At 48.4% G+C, this 8,899-nt stretch overlaps 1 long non-coding RNA gene across 2 annotated transcripts; it reads left to right on the forward strand.

Annotated features, from left to right (window-relative positions):
• The first annotated feature begins 954 nt into the window (after positions 1-954).
• LOC123521968 lies at positions 955-8,880 on the forward strand. 2 transcript variants are annotated; one of them, XR_006680296.1, is made up of 4 exons: positions 955-1,381; positions 3,506-3,684; positions 7,883-8,009; positions 8,152-8,880. It is a non-coding gene; the product is annotated as an uncharacterized LOC123521968 (long non-coding RNA). The 2 variants fall into 2 exon arrangements; XR_006680295.1 differs by having other exon boundaries at positions 957-1,248.
• The last annotated feature ends 19 nt before the right edge of the window (positions 8,881-8,899 follow it).

Raw genomic sequence — 8,899 nt, forward strand, 5'->3', positions numbered from 1 at the left:
TGAGTAAGGAATGGGGAAGGGTGTTTGCACAAGATAACAGGATGGGGGCAGTTTAGCCTGCCCAGCTTATCTTGGTCCAGGTGGGCTTGTAAAACTTTTTAGCTGACATTAACTAGCTCAGTTTGCAGAGTCACAGTGGCTTACTTTTACGACTCATTCCCCATCTACTAGAGATAACATTCTCTTTTTAGAGCCGGTCTGATCTTTAACTTTTTTCAATCTTCTCCGGCCACCGACGTTGTTCCTCTGGTAACAGTTTAACAACTTATGTGCACAATTATTTTGCCAAGTTATTTTGACCTGCAAAACTCTGTGGAAAGAAAACTAAAATGGCTGTAAGGGGAAAATGGAGTTAGATAGGGATAAAAGAAATTTAAGTCTAACAACATATACTGTAACAGTATGAAATTATAACAAGTTGATCAGCATTACCATCCAGCTCAACTTAAAAATGAGCGGCCTCCGTAGTAGACAGGGGAGAAAACGCACGCACACACGTACACACAAACACTCCTTCCTTTAGTACGGAAAGTATGCAAATGTGGACGCGTCCATTGATAAGAGTGATATAGAACGACTTGGCAAGACGTTGAACGACCTTGCAAGATCTAAACACGAGAAACCCCATTTTGGAAAAGAAAGAAAGGATCATATTTAGGCCCAGCTGGAAAGTTAAGCTGTTGCGGTTTCTTGAGTAGGGAAAATGAACACAGAACAAAACAGACACACACACAAAGACAACACAAGACTGCAGCACAAAACAGACACACACACAGAGACGGTACAAGACTGGGCCCCGAAGGACCACAGCGTTTTATTTTTTATACTAAATACTGGCAGTGTTCCCAGATAGGCTCCCTGTTCCCACGCTCGATTTTCACATGGCCTTGACAGAGTTCCGTATCTCAGCACACACTGCTCTTGTTTACTGCTCCCGGGGAACACTGTGTGCAGCTGCTCCCCACATTCCTTGCTGTCTGCAGTTGAAGCACCCCGTGCTTGTGTGCAAGCTGCCAGGGAGAAAAGGAAGCAGTTTATGAGAACCAGCTAGGACAGCCGTTTGCGAACGGTCCCAGACAGAGAAGCGACAGGAGACACGGTGCTCCTTCATAAGGCACCGCCAAGAGCCAACAGATGGTCCGAAGAGGCACCCCAGAAAGTCTGGGGGACCCCGATAAGACGCGGCTGGATGCCGCGGAGTTTCCAGAAGGATATCAAGGAGCCAGCTGAACTGCCCACATAAACCCGGTAGGGACACCGCCTTTTCGAAGAGCTGGGAGCCAAGGAGCCATGGGCTCCTGCTCTCTCCACCTCTACCCCGGCGGGGTGGGCACCCCGATGAAGGCAATCCTCCTGGGGACCGTGACGCTGAAAGAATAAGGTAGTGTGCGGCCCCTCTGCCTGCGATTTGGTTGAAATGGTAGTCTAGTGTGATTAACATTGGGATTGCTAAATTGCTCCAGGTGTGTTTGCAGGGCCTGAACCGAGCATTCGGAAAGGTCCAAGTGCATCAAGTAATTCTTGATCGCGCTGCAGGGACAGTGCGCCCGGCAGACAGGGCGCAACCGGAATCCCCTTGCTCGCGCTTTGCCCAGCTTTTTGGCCCGGGGCGGCCGCCCTACTTCCCAAAGCGCTTCCAGGAGAATGTGCGTCGCCGCGGGAGTTTGACTTGGCCTCGGCTTCTTGGTGGAGCTGGAGGCATTGCCCCCGAGGTGTAAGTTCCCGGAATGAGCTGCCAGCCAGGAGGAAACCACGTGGGTTTTAGGGGAGCGAGGGGTGCACGTGCTGGCGGGAGGACCCGGGCCGGCTGCAGGGGAAGCAGGGGCCGGCGCCTTGGGGTGCGAGCCGGGTGAGCGCCCGGGGACCCCGGCCCCGGCTGACCCGTGGGTGCGGGCCCGGGTCTGTGCGCCTCTCCCTGGAGGAGTGCCTTCACCGGGTCAGTCGCCGTGGGTAATTGCGTTCGAACACGGGTTCCGCGCACTGCACTTTGCAGAAGGCTGGCGCGTTCGTGGTTCCGGACTGGGCCGCGACCCGCAGGACTCGCCGCACTTGGAAACTCCGAGCCGCACCTGGGGAGAAAGCCCGAGTTTCTACCCTGGTCCAGAGCTGCAGTCTCGGAACCCCGCGAGGGGCAGTGGCACCTTCTCCCAAACTTGGGTCGCGATCATCGGACCCGACTCGGTGGCAGTGAGTTGGGTTTAAGGTCTGGGCTGCTGATGACAGTGACAAGTCGGTGCCCGTTTGCTGTGTCCCCACCTCGAGGAAGCTTCCATCGAACTCTTTCTGAGCGCTCCAGTTTGGAAAAGGCAATGGTTTTTCCCAGTCTTCCTTCTCAGCGCTGAAAGGCAGGCGCACTTTCATAAATCCAAGTCATGTTTATGAAAGAAAGGGGGTTTTCGGGGCTCAGCGAGTCCATGCGATCTCCGGAAAGCGTGCCAGGCAGCATGGAGGGGGCCGTGGGAGCGTTCCGACTGAAAGGTGCTGCTTCAGGGGAGCGTGAGAATACACGTGGGAAAATGGGCAGAAAGAGGAGGCTGCTGACACAAAAGAATGCAGGAACGGAATAAGGAAGAGGAGTTCCTTGAGAATGAGCCCTGCCCTCTCACCTGTAAGACAGAGGCCTGCCCTCAGTCTCTGCTGTTTATGCCCTCCTGTCCCCACTTTGGGGGTGTTGATCTGGGGGGTGGTTGAGGGTGTTGGCCATTCTTAGTGGCTGAGTTCAGGCACACGTGTGACTTAATGTTGCTGATGCCTAGTGTATATGCACAGGTTGACCTTCACCTGCATCCAGGTGACCTTAGTCTTAGTCTTAGACCTTAGCTTTGCATTGTCCCCATAGGCGTCTGATGTGTGCCTGATTTTTTTCAACCCCCTTGATTGTGTCAAGGCGGGCCAGTTAATTTTCATTTGATGCAGTCATTTGGTGGGCACCACACCCTTTATCCTTCATCTTCCCACCTGTCAGTTACAAATTAGGGTGCTAACTCACAAGTCAGGAGTTGGAAACTCCAAGCCACCCCTCAGAAGACAAACTTTCCCGCTCTTATTAGGAGTTGTGGTCTAAGAAACCCTTCCAAAGGGTCGCTAGCATCACAATCCACTCGATGGCAGTGAGTTGGGTTTGCGTTTCAGATGTGGGTGACGTGTCTTCTTTAAGGTTCAGTGATGTGTCATTTCCACTGTCAATCACTACTTACCACGAATGGATAGGTTGTATGTTGTGAGGTAGGGATTTACTCTTTTTTCTTTATTTTCTGCCCTACATGTGTATTCAGTGTCCAGTTTTCTTTTTTTTAAAAAAGATCATCATTTACCATACTTACACAATTCTGATCTTAGGTTTTATGCCCATGGCATATAATAAAGAACCAGTCAACAGTATTACGGAGTTCGTGTAAAGAAGAGGGACAGGAATAGTAAGAGCACCTGGACCAATAGGTGATGTGTCATACACAGTGTATTCTCCCATCAGCCTACAGGTTTTTTTGTTGTTTCATTTTTTCAGCCTACAGTTTTGAATCTCCAGCCACAAGAGAACCACTGGGAGGAAGGAAGAAGAGGTGCCTGGTTTGGGGATTATTTTGACAGAGTCTGAACAGAATTGGCGCTGATCCAGTAAACAGAGACAGAGCATCTCTGTGTCACGCAGTGTCCTAAGGAACAAATAAAATGATCAACGCTCAGGTGACTTTTGGCTTGTTTTGTGTTTTGTGGGTCCCTAGTGGATTTGTAGAAGCCTGTAGGATGCCAGCTCAGTTCAGAAAAGTACACATTTGGAAAAGTGGAAACTGGACAGAAATAAACTTTGACTCAGACTTCAACTGTGAATCAGCTATCAGCTATGTATAAGATGAGGAATAACACTGATTATGAGAGTAACACTACACTTTGTCTGAATAAGTTTCTTTGTTAAGGTTATATTACGTGAAATCCCAAAGAGCACCATTCTCATAGATGTTTCTAAAGCCCAACTACTCTTGATAGTAGTTTAAAAATGGTAGGTGAATTCAAGATCTTTCAGGTACAGAGGTAGGAGAGAGAATCACCATCAACATCAGGACAAACTTAAAGAAGTGTCAAGTAAATAATTCTCAGCTATATCGAACCTGGCAGTCCCAAATCCACAGGTTAGATATCCATCTGGAGGATTCTCTTCACTCCTATGTTCGCAAAGGCTGATGGACCCAGATGATCAGGTCAGGCGACATACTGCTGCCTAATAAGGCCCTGAAGTCGCTAAGTGAAGATCAATGACAGATTGCTATTGCAATGCTGAACAACCCAAAGTGGGCAAGCAACCAGCAAGCTGCTGGCTCACAATGCTGTTGTTGTGAGGTACCGCCCAGTCCGCCCAACCCATATTGACCCTGAACGCAACAGAAAAATCCTGTGCTTGAGCCCATTGTTGTAGACACTGTAACAGCCTTTCTCCTTGGGGGCCTTCCACTTTCCTGCTACCCATTTACTTTACAAAGCATGACATCTTTCTCCAGACACTGGTCTCTCCTGAAATCATATCCAAAGTATGTCAGGCAAAGACTGGCCTTCCTTCCCTCAAAGGGGCACTCTGTATGTACTGCTTCCAAGACAGGGTTGTTTGTCCTTTGTGGCAGTTGATATTCTTGGCCAGCACCACAGTTCAAACGCATCCAGGGTTCTTTGGCCTTCCTTCGTTAATGTCCATCTCTTACATGCTTATGAGGCACTTGAAAATACCAGGGCTTGGTTCCGGTGCGCTCTGGTCCTTAAAGTAAGATCCTTGACTTTGAATACTCTAAAGAGGTCTTGCAGTGCGTCTTTGACTCTTGCCTGCTGCTTCCATACTGACAGGTAATTCTCTGTTTCCTTGAAGGTGTTGGCTTCTGAGGCCAACACAGCCACTTCCCTGCCTGATCCACTGTAGGATGCTCACAGCGGCCAAGCCAATGACTGCAGAAGCAGAACGGGCTCCGTGGCAGAGTGGATGGTGACCGAGGGCAGGGCTAGTAGCAGCTTGTAATGGAAAGCTTTTGAAGATGGCTTGGCTGTGGACCAGAGGAGCCCATCCTAAGGTGGCCAATAGGAGATGAGAGAGCTGCTCTACACGAAAGAAGGGAGACCCTGCCTACAAGCTTTTAAAATGTATTACTATAAATTAGGCTTAATACATATATCAAATCATTCCATATATCAGTCATGTCCAGCAGAATTGTACATTTGCTACCATAGTCAGTTTCCAACCATTCTTTTTCTATATGAACCCCTTGACATCATCACCCCTTCACCCTGCCACCCCCCCCATGTCCTCCTCCCCCCAAAGCCCTTATTCCATTTGCTGACTCTGTACCCACATCAGTTTTGGTCTTATGCACCCAAATGAAAAAACCCTATACCGCAACTTTAAGAGGGTAACTCCCAATGATATAATACTCCTGAGACACCCCCCAATGAGACACAATCAAAAGCAAACAAAACAATACAACCAAAACATAAGATTTTTATAACCAGATGAGGCCCACCATGCGTCTTAGGCGGAAACTGCTTACAAGTTTTAACTGTTCAAGTCAGGCGTCTGTCTTAGATGTTCTATGCTCAACTTATCAGTGTACACGTTTCCTGACCGCTTTCCTCCTGTCTTTCAATTTGGGATAGAAGGGGTTGACCGGAGGTTTGTTTCCTGTATCGTTCCACCAATGACTCTTGGGCTCCCACCGTCATCCATAGCCTTCTGAAAACCACAGTCTCACACTTGAGGCTCTGATCCTAATCCCTCTCTTCAATTGTGAATTATATACTTCACAACCCTTCGGTGGCTGATTGTGTGGTGCCGGTCTCCACAACCCGTTGGGTCAAAGAGGGGCAGTTGTATAATTGAGGGGTAAGTTAAAGAGACATCAGTCAAGACAAAGCATGCAAGGTCTCACCTCTCAGTCATGACTTCATGGGTCAGGACCAGGCAGAGGGAGAGATTATATTTCCCACATCAGCTTATATACTCTGGGACAGGCAAGCCCCGCTAATTACAGGTAACCATAGAAGTAACAAAATGGGTTGTACCCTAACCTTAGAGGTCCCTGCGTTCATTGGAGGAGTAACCTAACACCAGTGCTGGGGGCAGGTAAGGGGAGTGACTGTCCTCAGAGCCTAGAGAGCAATAGTGACATGTCTGCTCATATAGATAAAGCTGCTGGTCGGATAGCAATCAGCCCTGTGCTTGTAAGAGGTCACTTTAAGGCAGCACAATGATGGGAGGATAAAGTGAGGAACAATTGATTATGAGAATGTGATTGAGACGCATCTCTAACTCACGTGTGTGAAGGTCTCCGTCCACCCCAGGATCCTGGCCTGCACACACGCTTCCTGTGCCTCAGTTTCCCACAGCTGACGATAGCCTGCTTCCTCCATGAGGACTTAGTTGGCAGCTCACTTAGCTGGCTGTCTGTTCAGAGAGATTTTCAGATCCTAGACACTGTTTTATGTGATAGCCAGGCACTGTCTGATTTCTCCATCACATTCGCTCTAGCACCCGTCTTCTCTGTGTTCCTTTCCTAGAGGAGATTATGGAGCAGGCCCGTGCTGTACATGCTCTCGTAGACGTAGACTTCGTCTTCTCCTTAAATCGTTTTACTGAGGGCTCGTACAGCTCTTACCACAATCCATCCATCCATCCATCCATCCATTGTGTCCAGCACATTTGTACATTTGTTGCCATCATCATTCTCAAAACATTGGCTTTCTACTTGAGCCCTTGGTATCAGCTCCTCATTTTTTTCCCCTCCCTCCCCGCTCCCTCACCAACCTTGATAATTTATAAATTATTATTACTTTGTCATATCTTACACTGTCCGATGTCTCCCCTCACCCACTTTCCTGCCATCCGTCCCCCAGGGAGGAGGCTATATGCAGATCCCTATAATCTCCCTTTCCACCCCACCCTCCCTTCACCCTTCCGGTATCACCACTCTCATCACTAGTCTTTAAGGGATCAACCGTCCTGGATTCCCTGTGTTTCCCATTCCTATCTGTACCAGTGTACATCATCTGGTCTAGCCAGATTGGCACGTCAGTCCTCCCGCGCCCCGGGTCCCTGCCACCGTCCACAGAGCCGCACATCCCCGAGAGCGGCGCCAGGGCAGAGCATCCTCTGAGCAGAAAGTTTCTCAGGGGGCTTCCAGGGCTGGGCCTCTGCTCCCACCGCTCGGCCTTGCTCTCGCACTGCAGCCTCCGGCGGCCCCGGCCCTGTGCACATGCTTTCTTATGCTGGTCTTGAGTATCGCCTTTTGTACCTGACTTCAAATTGTCCTCAGTTTCCAAATCACCCCCTTGGATCTCTGAGTTTTCCTGGGCCGTGGCAGTGATTAAGCATACCCGGAAGAGAGGCAAAGAGGGCTGTCAAAGGAATGACTAGTTTAAAGTTGGCAAAATAGGTTCCAGCGTGGAGATGCGAGTGAGCTCCAGCTCATAGAAATAAACCCTGAACTGCCCCTGAGAGTTAGCACCAAGGACATTACAGAGGCTCTGAGCATGGGGGTCCTGGTAATACCCTTTTGTCGTTATGTAGACATATATGTGCTTGTGTCTGTTATGTAGACTTTTGTCTGCTTTGTAGACATATATGTGCTTGTGTAACGTGTGGGTTTATAACGGTGAGCTCTTTGTAGCTAAGTAGGCCCAGTTTCACTGTCACATCTGGAACATTCTAGTTTCATTATTGGGTGGATTGTATAATATCCTAATTTAGAATAGTTTATTATGGTTTTGCTTTTATTAAAAGATATTTGAAAAGAAATACACAAAGCCAAGCCTAGATGTCGCCTCTATAGAAGAACTGAGCAGAAAAACTATACTTCTTTCACATCATGAAATGAAAAGTACTTCATTAGATAAAACCCTTTTATTTCAGAAATCAGTGGCAGTCAGCGACGTGGCTATAAAGTTCACCTGGGAGGAGTGGCAGCTCCTGGACCCTGCTCAGAAGACCCTCTATCAGGATGTGATGTTGGAGACCTACCGCCACCTGGTTTCCATCGGTGAGGAGCGCTCTCTAGTGATTGGCTTGTCTTTGGCTCTCTCTTTGTTTGGGGCTATGGTGCTCTCCAAGTGGCAGATTTGTCTTCACAAACCTAAAGTCGATTTTGGTGTGTCTAAGATGCTGTGATTTCTCACGGACAGGTTATCAAGTTAGCAAACCTGATGCGTTCTCTTGGTTGGATCGAGAAGAACCACCCAGGTCTATGGTAGGAAAAAGCGATGGTGGAATTTGTTCAGGTGAGTGAGCAAAAAACAGTAGTGGAGAATGATTGTAGAAGTCACATTTAGCTGAGAAAAGGGCTTATATCTGCGAGACCTGTTTAATAATACGTTCCACTTTCGTGTATCCCTGTCCATTCGTGAGACCCCTTTTTCAGATCATTTGTTTGCCCCGAAGTCAGTTGGACAGGCAGCAACATTGTTACGTACATTTAGGGGCTCTGTTCTTGGAGAAGGGTCAAAGGACACCTGCGAGTTAGCCTACAAAAACCTCACATCGGGTGGCATTGCTGAGCTTTCTTGACATACACGGGAGAACTGCAAGGGCTGAGAGTTTTCTCAATCTGGTCATCTTTTGGCTTTTCCTGAATTAATTTGTGTAATGCCTGCAGTTTTTCTTTATTAAGGGACCACTGGTATATCCATATTGCTTCTTTGGATTTCCAAGATGGTTTAATGGGTTCAGGCTTCCTAACAGCAGCCCTGATGACAGAATGTGACTTTTCTGATCTATACCGTATATTTAGGAGTGGCCTCCATGAGGAAAAGAGCGCTCTGTTCATTTTTCCGAGACCTTCCCCTTTATAGCCTCTTTTCCTCATCATGTTTCAGGGGCAGGGAGCTGGACTACAGGCTTCATTAAACCAGACTTCCCTTCAGGCCCCGGACA

This window comes from Echinops telfairi, unplaced genomic scaffold (assembly GCF_000313985.2).
Source record: "Echinops telfairi isolate 266 unplaced genomic scaffold, ASM31398v2 ScPeMD7_655;HRSCAF=1070, whole genome shotgun sequence".
Taxonomy (NCBI): domain Eukaryota; kingdom Metazoa; phylum Chordata; class Mammalia; order Afrosoricida; family Tenrecidae; genus Echinops; species Echinops telfairi.